This window comes from Oryza brachyantha, chromosome 1 (assembly GCF_000231095.2).
Source record: "Oryza brachyantha chromosome 1, ObraRS2, whole genome shotgun sequence".
NCBI classification, from domain to species: domain Eukaryota; kingdom Viridiplantae; phylum Streptophyta; class Magnoliopsida; order Poales; family Poaceae; genus Oryza; species Oryza brachyantha.
In genome coordinates, this window is record NC_023163.2 from 899,365 (window position 1) to 919,307 (window position 19,943).

At 44.5% G+C, this 19,943-nt stretch overlaps 1 long non-coding RNA gene and 2 pseudogenes across 2 annotated transcripts; 2 read left to right on the plus strand and 1 right to left on the minus strand.

The window, feature by feature from the left end:
- Window positions 1–3,415: 3,415 nt before the first annotated feature.
- On the minus strand, window positions 3,416–5,996 carry LOC102715819 (annotated as a pseudogene).
- A 3,734-nt stretch (window positions 5,997–9,730) lies between these two features.
- On the plus strand, window positions 9,731–12,288 carry LOC107305497. Of its 2 annotated transcripts, none has more exons than XR_001551750.2 (3): window positions 9,731–9,942; window positions 11,661–11,759; window positions 12,101–12,288. It is a non-coding gene; the product is annotated as an uncharacterized LOC107305497 (long non-coding RNA). The 2 variants fall into 2 exon arrangements; XR_001551749.2 differs by having other exon boundaries at window positions 11,661–11,756.
- Window positions 12,289–13,422: 1,134 nt separating this feature from the next.
- On the plus strand, window positions 13,423–16,464 carry LOC102704479 (annotated as a pseudogene).
- Window positions 16,465–19,943: the final 3,479 nt, after the last annotated feature.

Here is a 19,943-nt window from a genome sequence, read left to right on the forward strand (position 1 = left end):
TGGAAACTTTTTTTTAAACACAGTATAACGTAGACGCTCACACCCTACCCTTGTGAGCACCTCGCTGAGGACGTGCCATGCAGAATGCAGAGTCGCGGGCAGCGCCTCGGATAAAAGCACGGACGAGCCACATGCAGGGAAACTTGCACGTGTGGTTCTAGCCAGATATGCTTTAGTGAGGTTTCAATCCAATTGTGATATTAATTCCCTGGTAGGATGGCCTCATCTGATAGCTCTTAGATACTCTTAGAAACTTCCTCCTCAGAAAAAAGCACACGCTGCCCGAGTAGGGGCACAGCTAAATTCCCGTAACTATGGATACCTAACTAAATGGTAGTGGTCTAGGGAGCGCAATTGCTAGAGCACGGGAAAATGAAGAGTAATGATTTAAGTAAGAGTAGCCAGACGGACTACTATAGTCAGTCCAGTGACTACTATAGTCTTTTCTTTCTTTGTAGTTAAGGTATAGCAGCCTTTCCGTGCGAGTCTCTGGGATCTCCCGTAAACCCCCATGATGTGGTAAAGGGGGATATTAGGGGAAGCAGTGAGTGGAGATTCCCCTGCAGAGAGCCGGATGAGGGGAACAAAAGGAGTAAGAAGAAACTGGCTAAGATTCAATTGACCTATAAAGCAACCAGTTAAACTAAAGGAACTAGCTTACGGGCTTAAGGCTGCTAGGGACTCTGGGTCCAGAAGAAGCTTTTCCCGCATTCCTGTTGATAGAAGGAGCAGCTCTAGCTTAAGTCTAAGTTGATCCACACATTTGCTTGCTAGCGAGTGAAGTGATCCCCTTCTTATTTTAGTACCTTGCACGAACGATAGAAATGAAAATTGAAAATGTTTTGATGTTTGATGACCAGCGTACAACTTGCCACGGTCCTTTGTTTGAAAGTCAGTGAGAATTTTTATGCTAATGGCTGCTGAAATCAAAACTTGATGGAATCCAATGTAATTAATGGTGTTCCTTCAACTGATACCACTAAAATGTCTCAACATGCTTATACTAACTTTCCTAATACATTAGGGAATGGTGGGAAACCATGGGGCACCTTAAATAGTGATTCCGGGCTTCCTGATGAGAAGGTCTTGGGATGGATCGGGAAAAGTGACCCCCGGCTCAGCTCATGACTTCCTCCCCTTCGCATAGCTCTGTTGACTCCCTTCTCCCTTTTTTCCCAGAATGAATTCGCCCGACGCGACGAATCCTGCCCTTCTGTCTTTCTTTCTCATTGAATGAACCACTGCCTGGGACGCCCCTATGCCTATAAATTCAATGATTTAAGGGCCCCGGGGAAAACTTCGGAACTGTTTGGTAGCTGACAAGGCTCATAACCATGGGGTTGCGGGTTCGATTCCCACTACCCGCTCCATATCCCTTCTTTATGATATATGCATCATACATTTGTATATGCATTTGTTTTTTTTTCCTAAAAGAGTTTAGGTCTAACAGTTTTTTCTCTTGGTCCGATAAAAAACGAAAAGATTTAAGAAAATATGAAAGAAAAGCGGAAGGAAACATCGGCTCTTCCAAGATCTTATGTGAGGAATACTAAAAAAAGTAGAGCAAAAGGATCTAAAAAACTCTACAAGAAATGTCTTTTCCGCAGAAGACTCTAACTCCTCATAGCATTACGTCAATCTGCAAATATCAAATGATGCTTCGACAAATTCAGTCATCCATTTAGCTTTAAAATCGGAGACAAGGAAAACTTCATAGAAGCGACGCGGATCAATATAGAGATGCGAACCAATATCCTTTTCCTGGTGGGCTCTAAAGTACTCGTCTTTTGCACAAGGCCTCGTGTCAAAAAACTTCCAACCACATCCTCCTACCTCGCCCATTTGTGGAGATCATCTACATTTTGCTCCGTGTCGAGCTCCAGTCGACCCAAACGTGTTTTCCTTCGAGAGGGCATAAAATCGCTTTCTTTCCGTAGAGAGGACGAACATAAGGATAATTTAGGTAACGGCCGAGAGCCTACATAGCGCTGAGATGGGCCAAGGAAGAAAAAGCACCTATTGTTCGTTAATTGAAATTTTCTTTGCTTAGCACACCCTAACCCTATGAGCACCTCGCTAAGGACGGGCATATCATCTCCCACTAAAAGCATAAAGCCTTAGCACACCTTACCCCTATGAGCACCTCGCTGAGGACGGGCATGTCGTCTCCCACTAAAAGCATAAAGCCGTTAGAATTTTCTTTGCTTAGCACACCCTACCCCTATGAGCACCTCACTGAGGACGGGCACGTCGTCTCCCACTTAGCACACCCTATGAGCACCTCGCTGAGGACGGACACGTCGTCTCCCACCCTACCCCTCCTATGAACATCTCAAGTGCTACTAAGGTCTTTGTAACCATTAGGCTATATACCCTTTCGCAATTCGCCCGTGGAAACTGGGCTAAGTATCATACTACAAACAACCTGACGACCAAGATGCAGCATTTAGTTTTAGCGAGATGAATTGGGCTTTGGGCTTTTCTGTCACTGCCAATTATCTGGGTCGGCCATTAGATAGCAGCAGAGAGATTCCAAATTATCAAGTTCAGAGCTGCACACTAAATATGGCGGTACCGTAGAATCATATACGATATGATAATGAATAAATCCACGATGATCATGCATGCAGGTTAACGTTCAGTTTAATTGCTCGGCCGAAAGTGATTAGATATGATAAATACCAGAAATAGATCGATCACTCGGTCATCCGTGTACTTTTGCTCTCTACCAAAAACAGAACAAACATATCCGACAAACTCAAACATTAAGACTTTATAACAAATCTCAGTGTCTTTTTAGTATGCCCCACTTACCTATAGATGAAATAGTAGACCCTAATTATCCTTGGATCTGTTAGATAGCACGAGAGGCAAAATACAGAGGTGGTGCCGGACCCAGGGCTTGGTGTCCATGTAGTAGTATTAGTTACTGGAACTTCAAGAACAGTCACCAAGAAAATGCATGCCAAGTCACAGATATGATATAAATCCACGATGATCAGACACATGGATGGTTACCAGTCAGTTTAACTGCTACGTTGATAGTGATTAAAATATGGTCTGATTGTGCCAACAAGAGGTCTGATGGTTAACGTAAAACACTTTTAACCTTACATCTCACAGGGATGGATGTAAGCAAAACAAAGCGACATGTTAGGCGCACCGCGCACAAGATAAATAGCAGACATATATTACGTAGCATTCATTAGTACTCCATCTGCTTGCGCTTCCCCTTGGCTCTCGCTCCTACCTTACCTTGCCTGCAGTCAGCAGTACTTCAAGGCATGTTGCTAATGAGGTTAGTAGCCATGCATGGCATCAATGTAGTTACAGGTGAATGCACAAAGGTTGTTACTGTTTCCAGCATCAGTTGAGAGCACTGTTAGCTTTCATCTTGCACTTCAGCATGCTGCATCTTTTAGAATCAACTTAGGCTTGTATCAATAATGCATTCCGTAATTGATTTCAAAACCTCTATATTCATTAGTTAGCAAGTTCACTCAGTGTTGTATTGGATAAGTGAAAAAGACTCTGAAAAGAAACACTCAAGCTTAGGCTCTGCATAAATTTGTGCATTTGCATAGCGTGCATACTACCAAATAACCAAACAAGCATAGCTCATACCAATTCTCAATTTTAAAATTACTACTGTCAAAGTTCAACATGAGCGGCGTAATTTTCATTTGTTAAGACAAGAGAAGGAGCTTATATTGCATAAGTGAAACCAACTATAAAGAAATTATCTCCCAAAGAAAACATAACACCAACCATAAATATGAACTAAACACTCGGAAATTAATTTCCAAATCCCTACATTCATTCATCCATTAATTAAACAATTCACTCAGGTTTGTATTCGAGAAGTGAAACTTAGCATACACTCAAAATAATTCTCTAGCAAATAAAGCATTCCACAAACATGGATATCTTAAGCTTGTCCCAGATAGGAATAGGTTGAAAGCATAATAGCACGTGGCTAAAAGTAAGAAAAAGGTCAATTAAGATAAGTATTGCGCCAAAATAGTAAGCCACAAATGCAAATGCTAGAATTGATAAGGGTATTGTACTTGTTTGCCTATATAGCAATAAAAAGCTACTAAAGCTAAGCTGCTTTTTTTTTTCAGATTCAGTTCAAATTTGTGCCTATGCTTAGTGCATACTCTACCAAATCATCGAACAAACTTAGGCTGATACATTACCAATTCTTAATTTGAAAATTAGTACAAGCAAAGTTTAACCTAAGCCTTGTAATTAATGCTTATTGGTTAGACAAGAGAAGGAAGTGAAACCATCTATGAAAACATTTTCTCCACCAATGAAAACATAACATGAGCCATGAGGCTGGCACACATACGACACACATAGCTCTGTTAAATAGATCAATATAAATGTCTGACAAAGTTAAGAAGCCGATTTTTTTAGTTGTACAGGAGGAAACTAACTTGATGTGACAAATTAACAAGTGTCCAGGTGTGAATTAAGCCTGAAATGAAGTGTACCACAGTGAAACAGTTGAGGTGAAGAAACAGTTGAGGTGAAGCTAGAAGTAGTAGCAAGTACCTTGTGGTCCGATAGGTATGCCGTGAAGTCAGTAGCGAAGAAATTGGGTGTTGTCCAGCTTAAACTGGCGAGTTCAGATAACTTTGTGGAGGACAGGACCTTGTTTTGATTGATGTCGAAGCGGATCATATAATTTGCTTTGGCCACCAGATGACCCCTAAGAACAACGTTCCCGAATTCATCAAATTGTGCAGGCACACGCTCGATATCATTCAGAACGGCATACATGACCCCATCTTCGGTGATGCTGAGGACAGGGGAGACCGGAATGACATGTGGCAACCCCATTTGGTTGAAGCTCTCACTTGCCCAGATGTCTGCAATAGATAATGCCCTTGTATCCTCCTCCCACTCCTTGAAATCTGGGGACAGTGCCCATGTCTTGAGCATCGCCTCAGCAGGGGTACGAAAATCTCTACCACAGCCGAATAAGGTGACGAACTTGATGACACCAGAGACGCAGGCGATGGAACGGTGGACCGATGGCATCTTCTGATGCCGGAGCTTGTATCGACATCGCTGCAGCACCCAGCAGGCAACGGGATGAAGCCTAACTTGGGCCCTTCCGGTGCCAGGAGGTCGTCGCAGAACAAGATGCCCTGTAGGAGATCAACCCAGCAGATGCGGCCGCTGTCCAAGGAGAAGGCTCTGTCGATCTGGAACATTTGGTTCGGACCACACAGATGTGCGGGGAGAGGGAGCTGAGGAATCGACGACCTGACCCACTCACCGCCGCCGGCAGCCGATGACCACGTGAAGATGGTGGCCTCGGGGAGTCCATGCCCCACGAGCTCCGGCCCAGGGGAAGTGACGATATCGGCGAGGATGTAATCATCATCGCCGGCGGCGGAGTGCGGGTCGGTGACAAGGACTGCGCTGTTGCCGAGGTACACCAGCGTGGGGTCGCTGCGTGAATCGGGCAGCTGGGGGATAACGGTGAGGGCGTCGCCATTGTTCGGCTTGGAGGCGTCGTAGAGGAGGTAGCAGCCGTGCAGATTGCAGCAGCCCGGCCGGTAGAAGTCGGCGTAGATGACGACGATGCCCTTGTGGGTGCCGGAGACGTCGCCCTGGCTGACGGATCCCATCTGCAGCGCGTGCGCGGGCGTCGGCGACCTCATCTGCAGGTAGCTCACCTCAGGAGGCTCGGCGAGGAACGTGATGGGTTCCATGGCCTCCATTGCCTCTCGGGGACTCAGCGCCCGCGCTTTGCTCCATCCAATGGGCATGCCGGCGAAGGCATCTCCGCTCGTGCCATCGTCTAGCGTGTCTCCCACGAAGAACACTACGCGATTCATCAACACGCAGGGAGGCCTAGGGGTTGCCATGGCTGCTTTGCTAGGGTTTGGTCGAGGAAGAAGGAGAAGATTGGGGGAATTCCTTGGATAGGCCGCGAGGGACACGGACGGAGATCTGAGTTGGTCGGATTCGCTGGACGGTGGATGTGCTGCTTGCAACAAACCCACGAAAAAGGTCTTCCTGGACCAGGTGCAGCGTGAACCCGGCCTTATTCTTCTCTGTACATTAGGCATGGCATGGCCCGACCTCCTCCCTCGAACGCACCCGGTGGTTCCGTTGAATTTCTGTTTTGTTATTTCGTTCAACTAACTTTGTCTATGCATTAAAAACTGTTTTAAACACTTTGGATAATGAATATTCACTAAATGTTGACCATGTTAAGCATATGCTGGTACAAAATGATATGATTGAACTACACGCTAGTTTCCAGAACTACTTCACCATCTCTCCATATACGAAAGGACACATCATACCCACATGCAAGAATAGATTCCCCATCAGGCTCCCACAGAGGCCACCATAGAATCCAAGTATTGAGTGACTTAGCAACACTCACATAGGTGGTGGCAAAAGCGATTTATTTTTAGTCCTTGTTTTATCGAACGTTTAAACGCTTATTATAAATAGTAAATATAGATTATTAATAAAACTTATCCATAATTTTAGATTAATTCGTAAAATGAATCTATTGAGCCTAATTAATTCATGATTAGTCTATGTGATGCTACAGTAAACATTCTCTAATTATGGATTAATTAGGCTTAAAAAAATTCGTCTTGCGGATTACCACTCATTTATAAAATTAGTTTTTTATTAGTTTATGTTTAATACTTTAGTGTCCAAACATTCGATGTGATATGGGGCTAAAAAGTTTAGCCCTATTTAAACAACCCCATAGTTTATTATCCTAAGACCATTATTTTTCTTCGGTTTTCATATCATCATCTTCGGGGGTTTAGTTTACAAAAATTTTCACCCAAAAACATCACATTAAATCTTTGGACACCTAAATAGAGTATTAAATATAGATAAAAGGAAAAATCAATTGCAAAGTTATGTGAGAAATCATGAGACGAATCTTTTGAGCCTAATTAGTACACGATTAGCCATAAATACTACAGTAGCCCACATGCGTTAATGACGGATTAATTAGGCTCAAAATATTTGTCTCGCGGTTTACAGGCCAGCCGTGAAATTCTTTTTTTATTCGTGTCCGAAACCCCTTCCGACATCCAGTCAAACGTCTGATGTGCCATTCAAAAATTTCATTTCATCGACTAGACACTCCTTATCCGTCGATGCAGACAGTATGCCCATTGGCTGATGTGCTTCCCACCGGTAAGTACTATAGCAGGTTACCATTGTACAGAAATATACCAGTCCAACAAGAAGTTATTGGCAACAACTTCAGTCAACTTCAAAGATAACATATAAACATTTCCTAGCAAAAACAAATGCAATTATTTCTAGTCCAATACTACAGTGAAAGTCACGAATTGAATAGCCAAACCATCTATACCTATTATTATAAAAGAGAGTAATATACCTATTATTATAAAAGAGAGTAATGCTTGCGCCGTTCGTTAATCCCTATAACATATGTCTATAATATTGATTGCGCTCGATAAGGGCGTGTTTGGTTTGGCGCACCGCTCCAACATTGCATCAAGCCAGCAAATATCGCTGCCAGCGCGTGAGCCAGGCTGAGGTGCAAAAGAACGTACCTTGGGACAGCCCGAGCAAATACACGTGAGCATGGTTTGGCGCACCGCTCCAACATTGCATCTGCAGCCGTGCGTGCAAAGGAGAGAATGTTTTCCTCGCCTCATCTCCTCATTTCACTCCCAGGAGAAAAATCTAGGACTCCTGTGCGCCGTCGTGGGAGGTCGGAGCTCGTCGCCGGCGCCGCTCGATGCCGGTGGCCGCGCTCGACACCGGCGGGAGCTGCTCGACGCCGTGCTAGATCCGCCGTCCGCCACGACCGAGCTCGACGCCGGTGGCCGCACCAGATCCGTCGTCGCCGCCACTCGACGTCGTGCTAGATCTGTCGCCGCCAAGTCCTCGCCAGATCCGCCCTCATCGCCGGTGGCGGCCACCGACCGAGCTCGACGCCGGTGGCCACGCTAGATCAGCTGTTGCCGCCGCTTGACGCTGGTGGCCGCGCTCGACGCCCACGGGGGCTGCTCGACGCCGGTGGTCGCGGCAAATCCGTCGTCGCTGCCGCATCCTCCATTTTATTTTTTTCTTTTATCCTTTTCCAATGTTATAAGGGGAAAAATAGTTATATATATATATATATATATATATATATAATTATAATGTGAGTTGGCTGGTATAGTGAGTCCCGCGTATTTGATTGTCACAAAGTTAATTTGACAGATGCAACTAAAGTTAATTTGACATCTAAGTTAAGTAAACATGTCTCATATATTTGATAGTTGCGACCAACCAGACTTAGTCAACCGTATTTAACCAAACACATTATGATATTGGTCAAGAATAATACAAATAACCAAACAGGTATACAAGTATATAATGTATCTCTGTAGTCAGACCATACTCATTCTGAACAACAGAGATAAGCTATGCTCGGACTATAAGATCACCTCCAACGATAGAGATAGCATTCTATCTCTAAGCATTTAAAAGATAATTTTTTTAATGATTTCAGTTCTTAGCAAATAATATAAATATCCCTATAAGTCATTCTTATTCGACATTAAAATATATGTAAGAGACTAAAAGATAATTTTTATCTCTCCTCTATTAAAAATTTTAATATACAGTACATCTTATAGCTTATAGATATTTATTGGATATTGGAGGTGGCCTAATGCGCTCCACCCGCAGGTCTCGCAACCTGACGGTTCAGAGTTCGACTCCCAAACTCCTCGGGAAGCAACGCCGAGTCTATATATCTTGTTTTGGCAGCGGGATTAGCTGCAGCTAGCCTGATTAGGGGATTAGCGGCTGACTAATTAATTAAAATTTAGATTTGAGTCTTAATTTAAAGTGTTTTTTTATCAAATATATTAGACAATAGATTGCAAATTTAACATCAAAATTTTGATACATAAATAAATTCTTAAATCAAGTAATTATTATTGTGATTTTAGGGTAGATTATTTTGATTGTTGTGGTCAAACATATTTCTACATATAAGTATTTTATTTATGCATAAAGTTATGAATAGAATTTTTTTGTTTAAATTTTATGAATACATATGCATAAAGTTTATAACAAGAAATATTTTATCTACATATAAAGTTTATAACAAGTAGGGTCATTTTGGCATTTCATCTACCAACTAGGATCAAATAATCAATTATCCCTTTACGAAAAGTGTCTATATAAATGTTTGATCATCCTATATTTCAGAATTAAATTTTAATTGTTTGTACTATAAAATAAGTTATGACAAAGATAATATAATCTTTTATCTTACGTGTTTATCTATACTAATATAAAAAAGAAGTTTTTTTATGGCCACACCAACAAATATACATAGAATTTACTCGACCTATGTTTCACTGGCAGATGTACATATCCAATAGCCTAGAATGATCTGAAACAATTCTCTCTTGCAATCCTACTTAGACACACCCTTGACTATGCACCCCCTGACTACGCGCCTCAGCGCCATCACCGTGAACCAAAATCACCCACGCTCTCCTGGACGCTGTCGTGACTCATGAAACGAAAGTGATCCCTCCAGCAAGCCACCTAGCGCAAAACACCACCACCGCTACCGGCCGCCGCCTACCCCCGACCGGACACCGATGGTCCTAAACCTCCGACCGGCCAGCGCCCAACACACGTCGCCGTCGCCGATATCTTGGCCGTCGCCCACCCCACTCCGACTGGCCGGCGCCCACCTCTGGTGCCCACAAAGGCCGCCGCCGCCGCTCCTGGCCACCGCCGCGCCCGCGCCCACACCTGCGCCCACTCTCCCGATCGGCGCCGGCACCAACAAATGCTCCTGCCGCAAATCCGACGACTGGCAGCCCTGCCTCCTCTTCCATCCATAGACAAGGTTAAGGGAACAGTGGGAGTGGATATCTCTTCGCCTATATGTAAGAGCTAAAGGTAATGTTTTATATGTCTGATTTCGTTATTTAATTTCTCCAATAGATTTTCCATGTTTCCTACCGACCAATTTTTGATAGTCTTACGTGCATATGCAACAAAAACTCGATAATTTGTGCCTACTGTTTCCTTCCCTTTGCTTCGGGCTTTTTCCATAGCCCTAACTTGTCCGATGAAATGGCAACATAGGAAGTTAGAAGCATACAGATGTGATAATTGAATGATGGGAGAGTGTCGCCGAGCCCAGGGCGACTTGGGCGAGGACCAAGTCCGCCGGTCGCCGCACTGCCTAGCTACCTACCCCCACCTCGCCGCTGCCTAAGCGGCGAGCCGGCAAGCCGAGCGGCTGCAAGGACGGCGACAGCGAGGCTTCTCCCGCCGATGGCCACCACTCTGAAGGGCAGGGGTGGTGCGTAAGTGCACCGGGCCGGGCGGCGGCGGAAGACGGCGGCAGCCGGCGGCTTGTCGACGACGACGGTCGGACGGCCGGATCTGGGGCTCCTCAACGTGCGACGGCCGGATCTGGTGCTCCTTTGCGCAGATCCGACGACGTGCTCCGGGCTAGGCAGCGGAAGACGGCGGCAGCCGACGGCGTGTCCACGACGACGGCTGGACCGTGGAGGAAGGGGGCGACGACGTCGCGTGGTGGCGCCGCCGGCAAGCCGGCCGGCTGCAGGGACGGCGGCGCCGGGGCTCTCTGCCGCAGGCTGCCAGATCTGAACCGCCGTCCCGTCGTGGGTGTGGATGGGGATGGCGCGGTGAAGGGTCACCGTCGGTATATGGTGGCGCGCGGCGGCGCCGACCGTTTGTTGCGCTTGCGGCCGCGGCAGTGTGCGACGGCATGCTGCGCGAGACGGCGCAGTGGAGGCGCGGCAGTGGCGACGGCGGCCGCATGGCGGGCGACGACGGTGGCGCCGTGAGATGGGCGTTGCAAGCCTTCAGTGAGCCCAAATCCAGACGATCGTTCTCTTGGACAGCGCCTTTGCCGTCTCAAGATGGCCACGTTCGGAGGACTAGTGATGGAGAGAGGGGATCCATTCTTCTCTATCACCCTCTCCCCATCCTACCCAACAATGTGGATGGATCGGGGCACGCCGGAGTTTTGGACTCCTTCTGGATGGCCGACAGACGACGAGGCGGGGTGCTACGCGTGGATGGTTGCTATATGGCGGTGGCTTCTGAGCTCAACGACTGCTCTTTGGCACGGGAGGGTTGTTTGATTACGGACGAAAGTCTAGCCTTTTGGCAGGCAACGACGTCGCCTGCGGGCATCGTTTTTCTCTTGAGACGTTGCTGTTTAATCCCACACTTTCCTGCGGGCTTCTTTAGGTGAAAACTGTGTCCTGCCTAGGACGGGCGGCTGCAGCGCAATCGTCGTTTCCTTGCTGTAGGCGTCGCTTCGAAGAACTCGTACATTAGGAGTGTCAAAGAGCTGGTTTGGGTTTTAGCACCAAGGCCCCTGATGTAATCGCGTGGTGTGTGGTTTTTTCCTTTCCTGATTCTGGTCCTTCTATGGGCCATTATCTTGTATTTTTTCTTCTTCTCTATCAATATATAGAGACAAAGCTTTTGCCCTACTTTCAAAAAAAAATAATTGAATGATGCTTTTCTGAACCGCTGTAGATGAAATCATATCAGTACGATGCTACCCTGTTTCTACAGGGTAATAAGAGATTAGTACATGTACATCACATATTAACATCCTTTTGTTTGTGTAGTGTGCAGGATTTCGTATAGAATTTGGAGTTATTTTGTGCCAGCTATCATAATCTATTTTGATGGATGGACATTTATCAAAAAGTCAGACTCTCCAGGTAGTAGTAAATAGTATCATTGATATTTGGCTAACTCTTGCAATGCATTTTTAGCACTACCATTTCATTTTATCCTGTAGTATAAATATTCTCATTTTCTATATACTCGATCAGCGCAAAAAATGAAATGGAAGAACATATTATTACTAACACTGGTATATGCCGTAGCATTTCCACGTTCAAAATAATACACACTAATGTGCATTGACATTATCTAATTCTACCATGGGAATTAGCAATCCCCTGTGTGTATGAATTTTCACATTTGTTTTCTACTATATATTCTAATTAAATGGCATGGGCTTGCTTCCTGTCTCAATACTAATGAATTGAGATATTTGCAGGTGGGGACCTTTGGCAACTGGATTTTGGTCAGTCTTTTCCACCAAATTCATCCAGCTGGCCAGCTGGGTGTTTAGGTGTTTATTGATTATTCTACGTATCGCTTGATTTTCATATGCAATCTGTCCACTCTACAAATGTGCATGTTCATTTCTTATCGAAATGCTCAGACCGATTCAAATATAGTATTGTGGCAATTATTTTATTCATTAAATTAATAGATTTTATTGATGATTTTTTCGGAAAACATAGTGGTTTTCAAGTTCACAAAAGTATTTAAGGAGGTAGACAAATTATGTTCTCATTTCTATTTGTTGCTTCTTATGATTGGATTTAATTTCATAAATCATATTTGGGATAGATGACATTTAAAAAGATACATACATATACACACACAACACAATTTAGGCATATAAAATTTATACATGTAAACTTTAGATATATAAGCTTTATACATGCAAACTTATATACAAACATATCCATATACATACATACAAATAAAAAAAGATATAAATATTATATATATATTATTGATATAAACTTAATATAGAAAAATCTTTATACATATAAATTTATACGTGTAAACTTTATGGGTATACCCATAAAGTAAAAAAACTTTATACTTATAAAGTAAAAAAACCATATATACCAGAAATAGACCGGCCCATGAACTGTATATACAAGAAATGGGTCGTTTTTCCACCATGGGCTTAACCGTGGGCAAAAACAGCTATTTTGAGAGTGTTCGCGCATGCTCTCTCCGCGCGAGCGCACGCGAAATAGCCTTTTCGATCGTGAATAGGCCGGGCCATCCGTAGAACACTAGCAAAGCGTAGCGAAGCGAGTAGCGAGACACTTCTTCTGTCCCCTCTCCCCTATCCAGAAAGACTAATTTGCGCGCGCGCGCTAGCTGCCTCTCCTCGTGAACACGCTCGACCCAGGGTGAAAACAGCTCGTTTAAGTCATAGGCCAGCCCTTTTATGGTATATAGGGTTTTCTTTTCACTTTATATGTCTAAAGTTTACACACACACACATATATATATATATATATATATATATATATATATATATATATATATATATATATAATCTCCAGTATTGTAGACAGGAAAAAAGTGATCGCGATGGGGTGGTTGGGTGGGCCCCCCCTCCTCGTCCTATCCTACTGTCGTGTAGTTTTTGCGTATGCTCGCGAAGCTAAAACCCTGGAGAAACCCGGAAGCATTTAGGGTTTCGATCTCGGCCTTCCGGCGAGGACGAAGGCTCCGCCGGCGCGCCTGGCTGGGGTTCGTATCGAGTTGATAGCCACCAGGAAGGTCCCCTCCGCCGGGCGATCGATGGATGCGAAGAAGCGTCGCCCCTCCCCCACCTCGCCGCGCGTCCTGCTCGGGGACACTGCCGTTGCCGCAGCGGTGCGTCCTCCTCCTTCTTCTCCTCGCTGGTCCCGCCGTCGCATTTATCTCTGCTCATCTTCCTAGTTTTAAAAGAAACTACGAAAAGACAAACTGCCGCATCGCCGACTGGGCCGAATCGACGATGGTCACAGTGAAGGCCAAACCATTTTATGGGGCCTCCTCCCTAACGACACGTGGGCCAAATACAGCCGAACACTTCATCGGTTCGTCCTTGCTCCGTCGCCAGTCCATCGCGTCCCCTCCTCCTCTTCCCCCCACTGGCGACGGTTTCCTCCCTCCTTGACCTCCCTCCCGGCGGCGCAGCAGAGGAAGACGGCAGATCGAGCGACGACGATGGAGCTCGGGCGGCGGCGGAAATCTGGCGGTGCGGCGGACCTCAGGCGACGGCGGCGCGTAGATCGGGCGGCGGAGAGGCAGATCGGCCGACGGAGGGCCAGATCGGGCGGACGCAGCGGAGCTCCGGCGCCGGCGGTCGGGAGGCGCGGCGCGGAGATCTTGGGGCGAACGGTGCTGGTCCGGTGGGCGGCGACGAGGTAAGTCCAGCCGCCGCGCTCTCTTCTTTCTCCATTCATGGTCGACAGTGGGTCCCGCGCTAGGGCACGAGGCTGAGCTCCGATCTCCACAGCGCATACCCCCGCCGTGCCCTTGCGCCATCCTCTGCGAGGCTCCGCGCGCCCTGGCGAAGACGCGAGCAGCCTCCTCTCTCCACGGCGACCGGCGGCGGCGGATCGTGGCGGGGTGAAACCACTCGCCACGTCCGCCGCACTGTGAACGCGCTTCGCATCTGAGAATGGGCTCTCGTGTTCGCATCTGAGAATGGGCTCTCGTGTTCCTGAGTGCACAACATCCGTTCCATATTATAATTTTTTGAGTTTGTCTATATCAATGTATATGTTTTGAATATGCGTCTAGATTCATTAGCATGAATCAATATAGAACAAAGGAAATAATACTATTTTGATGCATTGTTACGCTTTGCCTTACTGTTAAGCTATGATCAATCTTGCATTCGATCTTTCTTGCTATCTGCCGCTGTTTACGATGATTCTTTTTTTTTTCTCTGCAGGAGTTGCAATCAGTGTTTCTTAAGGCATGTGGTGTTAGTATACCTATACAAGTTGATGTATTTAACACCAAGGTTGATTCTCTTGTCATATCTGCTTGTCAAAGTATAGGAGTCAATGCTCAGGACACCTAAGCTCTACTGTGTGAAAAAATTTTGGACTATGATAAATCACTGTCAGAGTACCCTGTACGTAGAAACTCAACCATTGAAATCCGATACCGAGGAAGAGGCGGACAGTAAGTAATATCTACTTTAAACTGATGTTAATTTTCTTTCTTTATACCTGTCTTTAACATTGTAACATTGTGTGTTTTTCGCTGCAGGTCCATGACTTTTGATGAGAAGTTTGATCGTAATGACATGGCTAAATGGTTCTATAAAGTTGCTATTGATCCTGATCTTCAAGGCCAAAGTAGCCACCCACCGGTTAAACGACATCGATGGGTGAATTTCTTCTCATACTTCGCTTCATACAACATCAAAGCCGTTTTAAATCATGTTTCTGAGGTTCACCAGAACCAGAAGAGCTATAATGGCGCTTTTACTAGTGCCAACATTATATTTCAGAATGGTGCTGTTAGTATAGTTGGCATTCCTACAGTGGAATTTACTAAAGATACATGTGCGGGAGATTTTTATAAACTGTACTCCATATTCAAAGCAAAGTTCGCACCACATATTCCTCTCTACTTTGATCATTTACTTGGCTACTTGGAGACTTGTCCCGATAAAGCTAATTCCAATGACGAAGCTATCGTAGCATTCATCATTAATCATCCTTGTCTCCAGTCTTACTTAAGTAGGATGGGACAAATAGAGCATCTTGCTAATATGTGGCATAGACACCCTGGACATTCTAAAATGAATGAATCTGCTATGGGAAATTATTCTTGGTATCCCCTAGCAGACTCAGCTCCAGTACTCCATGACGTTTTTGTTTATGGTCCTAATGGAGATGCATACTTCTTAAATGGAACTTGGTATGATCTAAATACCTTGTATACTGATGATGCAAAAGGGTGTCTTCATTTTGCAAACAACTTCTTGAAACATGCACCAAACTCTGTAAGTACAATACTACTCCCATTTCTCTTTTACAGTTCAAAATTTAAACATCTGTCTAATGTTTCCTGTCCTACATAGTTCATGTTACATCAAGTTGAGGCAGCGTTATCATTCAACTTGAAAAACTTTCTTCCCATGATATTATTAAATCTGGCACGCCTTGCTCAAAAACAGCCCCTTGGAAGGCAGTATATAATTGATGTGTAAGTTGTGTAACCTTTAGCCTGCCTTCATCAAATTCAATATGATATATTTTAAAGCTAACTCTGATTATTTTTTAGGCTTTCGAATAAATTGGCAGATAGGTCAACAGGAAACTAGATTTGGAGAGTCATGTAAGATGACTTGATCAGAAATTTACTATCAAACTATCATTGTATTCTTCAGACCATCACTGCATTATTCTCTTGATTTGTAGGAAGAAGTTAGGAGGTGTTTCAGTTGGAAAGCGGTGAAGGAATGTCAGTTTGTATCTGCGGCTCTGTGTCTCTGAGTAACTGAGTTGAACTGCTAAGTCTTTAGAGAGGATCAACTTTCAGTTGTTATTACTGTATTATGGATGGCCAGTGGTACTACAGCAGTTGCATGCAGTTTGACTGAAATATCTGATGGCATTAGACAGTGTTTGGACTGCAATGAACTAATGGAACCTGGTTTGCTGCGGCGAAACAATTGTAAATAAATCATAGATCTAGCCAGTGCAGTAGTAATGAGTTATTTATGGATTGTACTTTTCTTGGAGCAATTGTGTTTTGAATAGAACTCTACGAACACATCTGTGCCGCTTCATTAAGCTATTATAAATACTTAAAATTAAACGGGCATTCACTTTTCTGAAAGAGAGATTAGACCCAACTTGGTAGAGTCAAAGCTGGAAATGTTGGCTGCCTGCCTGCCTGTAGTAAAACACTGGGAACGGGAGCAGTCGAAAAGAAGCTTTGCTAATGGTTTAGTACTGCAGCTTTACTGATCACATCTACTACTAGTCTTTGGTCCCTGTCAACTAGTCCCCCTCTGATCCCAGACATAAAGTTTTGTGTACGATAAGTAAGAAAATACTGGAGCTCAAAAGGCTTTGTTAGTATCCCTCACTTATATGCATTAGTTGCAGTACGAAAGATCCAATATCGATGATATATAGCGAGTGATAAACTTGGCTTTTTTTTTTCCAGAGAGCAAGAGAGGCAGAAGCAGGACAGAGGGGGGCAATTCAGTCACTAATTTAGTTGATGGCTATTTAAAATAATGACACCGGATATAAGGTCATTTTAGAGAAGTTCCTGGTTCCGAGACCATTTTAGCGAAGCTGTTTGGTTTTGTGGCTGAAATAGCATGGTTTTGTGGCTGAAATAGCAATTCTCTCGTGTGTATGTGCGCGCCACAGCGGTGGCACTACAGGAGGTCGTGGACTTCTATCGGTGGGTCCATTGGCCTACCTTGTAAATGCTTGCTAGCCCAGTTGTTTCGTGGGCTGTAGGCCCATGTCTATATATTTTCCTTACCCGCTAGCTCTGAATGTCCGTGTTTTTGCTATGGTGAAAAAATATAACGTCTAAAATAAATCAAGATATATTTTTCCATAAAATATGTTACCATCATTTTTCTAGGTTACACTCTCCTTAATTTTATTTTATATGGGCTGTCACTTTATATTTACATCTTTATCTAATATTAAGATGTTCGATAGATAATTTGAAAAAGAATACCATGAGTATAGTTGGAGGTGGTAGATTCACCGTAACTATTTTTTAAATGAGTATAGAAAACAGGGACCATTGTGCAAAGTTGCATGGATATGTAAAAGAGTTGGCAAACCCTATAAATAAAAGTAGTTGGTTATGAACATAAGGCATATTATGCCGTGGTGCAGGAATGCTTACTTTATTTGGCTAAGGATATACTTCCTCCATTTCCTAATGTAAAATGTAACATTTTTCTTGCAATGTTTGATCATTCGTCTTATTCAAAAAATTATGGAAATATCATTTATTTTTCTTGTGACTTACTTTATTATCAAAAGAACTTTAAGCACGACTTGTCATTTTTATATTTATACTAAAATTTTGAATAAGACGAATGGTCAAACGTTGCAACCAAAAAAGTCAAACATCTTACATTAGAAAACGGAGGTAGTATTTTCTAGATTTTTAAATAGAAATTTTAGGATGTAGGATGCATGAGGCAAGGCAACCCTAGGATAAGGTAAGGCCGTGGCTAGAGGAAAAGCCAGATGCCGATAGAGTTGACATAAGTCTTTGTGGTTGGTTATAGTTTAACTAAATGAACTATTTTCTAAATCAAAAAATTTAATTTAATTTATTTAGTTAGACCAAAGCCCTTCACGAATTACTCACACGTCGACTCTGAAAAGCGAAACTTAATTCATTTAGTAAAAGGGGACTGCTACCACACGAAATCTCATTTTGAAACGGGATGATTCCGATGAGGTAACAAACACGATACCTTGTCGGTATTAGATTTTGTACTGAAAACGAGATGATTTCGACGAGATATTAAACACGATACCTTATCGGTATCAGATCTTATAATAAAAACGGGATGATTCTGATGAGGTATCGAACATGATACGTCATCGGTACCAGATCTGATACTGAAACGCGATGATTTCGACGAGGTATCAAACATGACAACTCTTGGTATCAGATCTGATACCGCACTAGTAAGTGATACCAGTGCGGTAACATATGATACTCGGTTAGTATCACCCAAAAAGCTAATGAGTTCTCCTTGTCGTCGCCATCGTTGTCGTCGTCGTCGACGACGCCGCCGCCGCTATCAACCGCAGCTAGCTGCTCTTGGTCGCTGCCGCTGTCGTCATCGCCATCGACCGCCACCGTCATCATCGCTGCCACCGTCGTGAGCTTGTAACTAAGGTTGCTACAGTCATCGACCTCACGGTGGCACGACACGACCACCTCTATGGCATCGTCAACAACGCCGACGTCGTGGGCTCCCTAGCGCAACGCCGACTCGACTCACTCGATCTCGCCTGCCTCGACACCGTCATGGATCAACACACGTGGCGTCCTCTGTGGTTAAGCACGCCGCGAGCGCCGTCGTCGCCGCCGTTGCATGTGCTCTGCTCGGTTTGAGCTAGCGCGGCTGCATGAACTTGTTTCCGTATGTGTGCAAATGAGGGAGTCTTGGTGTTCGAGTATGCCCCAAACGGCGACCTCCACCGAGAGCTGGGACCCCGTGCAACGTGCTGCTTGACGCCAACCTCGATGTCAAGCTCTGTGACTTCGGCTTCACGCACTCTAGGTTCTGGGTCACGTCCACCTACTCGCGAGCCGTCGCTGTAGAGAATCCCGCTTCGACGGGATACCGCATGGTAGTATTTCCGTTAGTTAAATTAGATTCATCCACATATTACCATGGTCAACTCAAAAATAACATTTAGTCTATTTAGTGAAACCACAAATTATCCATGCATCTATCCGTATACGCCGATGGCCGAACCAAAGAACGCTTTGAGAATAGAAAATGGGTAACGCCGGTCGACGGAGCAGAGGCCGCGGCGCCCATTCCAGTGGTTTCTTGGTCCTCTTTATGTTGCAGAGCCCCGTGCCTTCACCATCTTGGGCTTGCTTGATCTGGTCGGCAGCTGCAAAACTGCAGAAATTTGGGCGCAAAATCGCTCCATTTTCCCGGTGTCTCGCGATTCAAAAGCCACACCACATCGCTGTCGACATCATCTTGATCCTGGTGTGTGTATCTGCCGCTCTGCACTCATGCTGAACGCGTGTATAACCTGACGACAACAAGTGCGTACAGCAATGGATGCCGTACACATATAATAGTGCTATATATATGTGTGCATCTGGCTCATCGGACATCTGCAGTTGCTTGTTGCTTGGCTGGATTTACGTCACTGAAAATGAAAATTCATTCTGGACGATCCAATTCTCACCTTACCTGAATAAGATCCAACAACTGTTTGCTGGTGCCGTAAAAATCGAAATGCTGCAGAAAAACGGTAAAAACGACTCGAGCGAGTGAGAGAGCCAGCCAGCCAGGTTGTGCCACCTGACAATCCAACTCAGGAGGTTCAGAGATGCCACCATCGCTGACGGATTTGGATCGGGTGCAGTCTCTATGGTTACTGTAAGTTTAGTAGTAGTCGATCCGAATCGTTCCTAAGAGATCAAACGGCTGGCTCACATCAAACCCCAATGAGCGTGTAATGTTGTCTTCTTCCTGTTAAGGAAACAATTCTATTCCTCTCCTTAGATCATGGCAACATGACACCTTGTACAAAACATCATCCAGACTCATC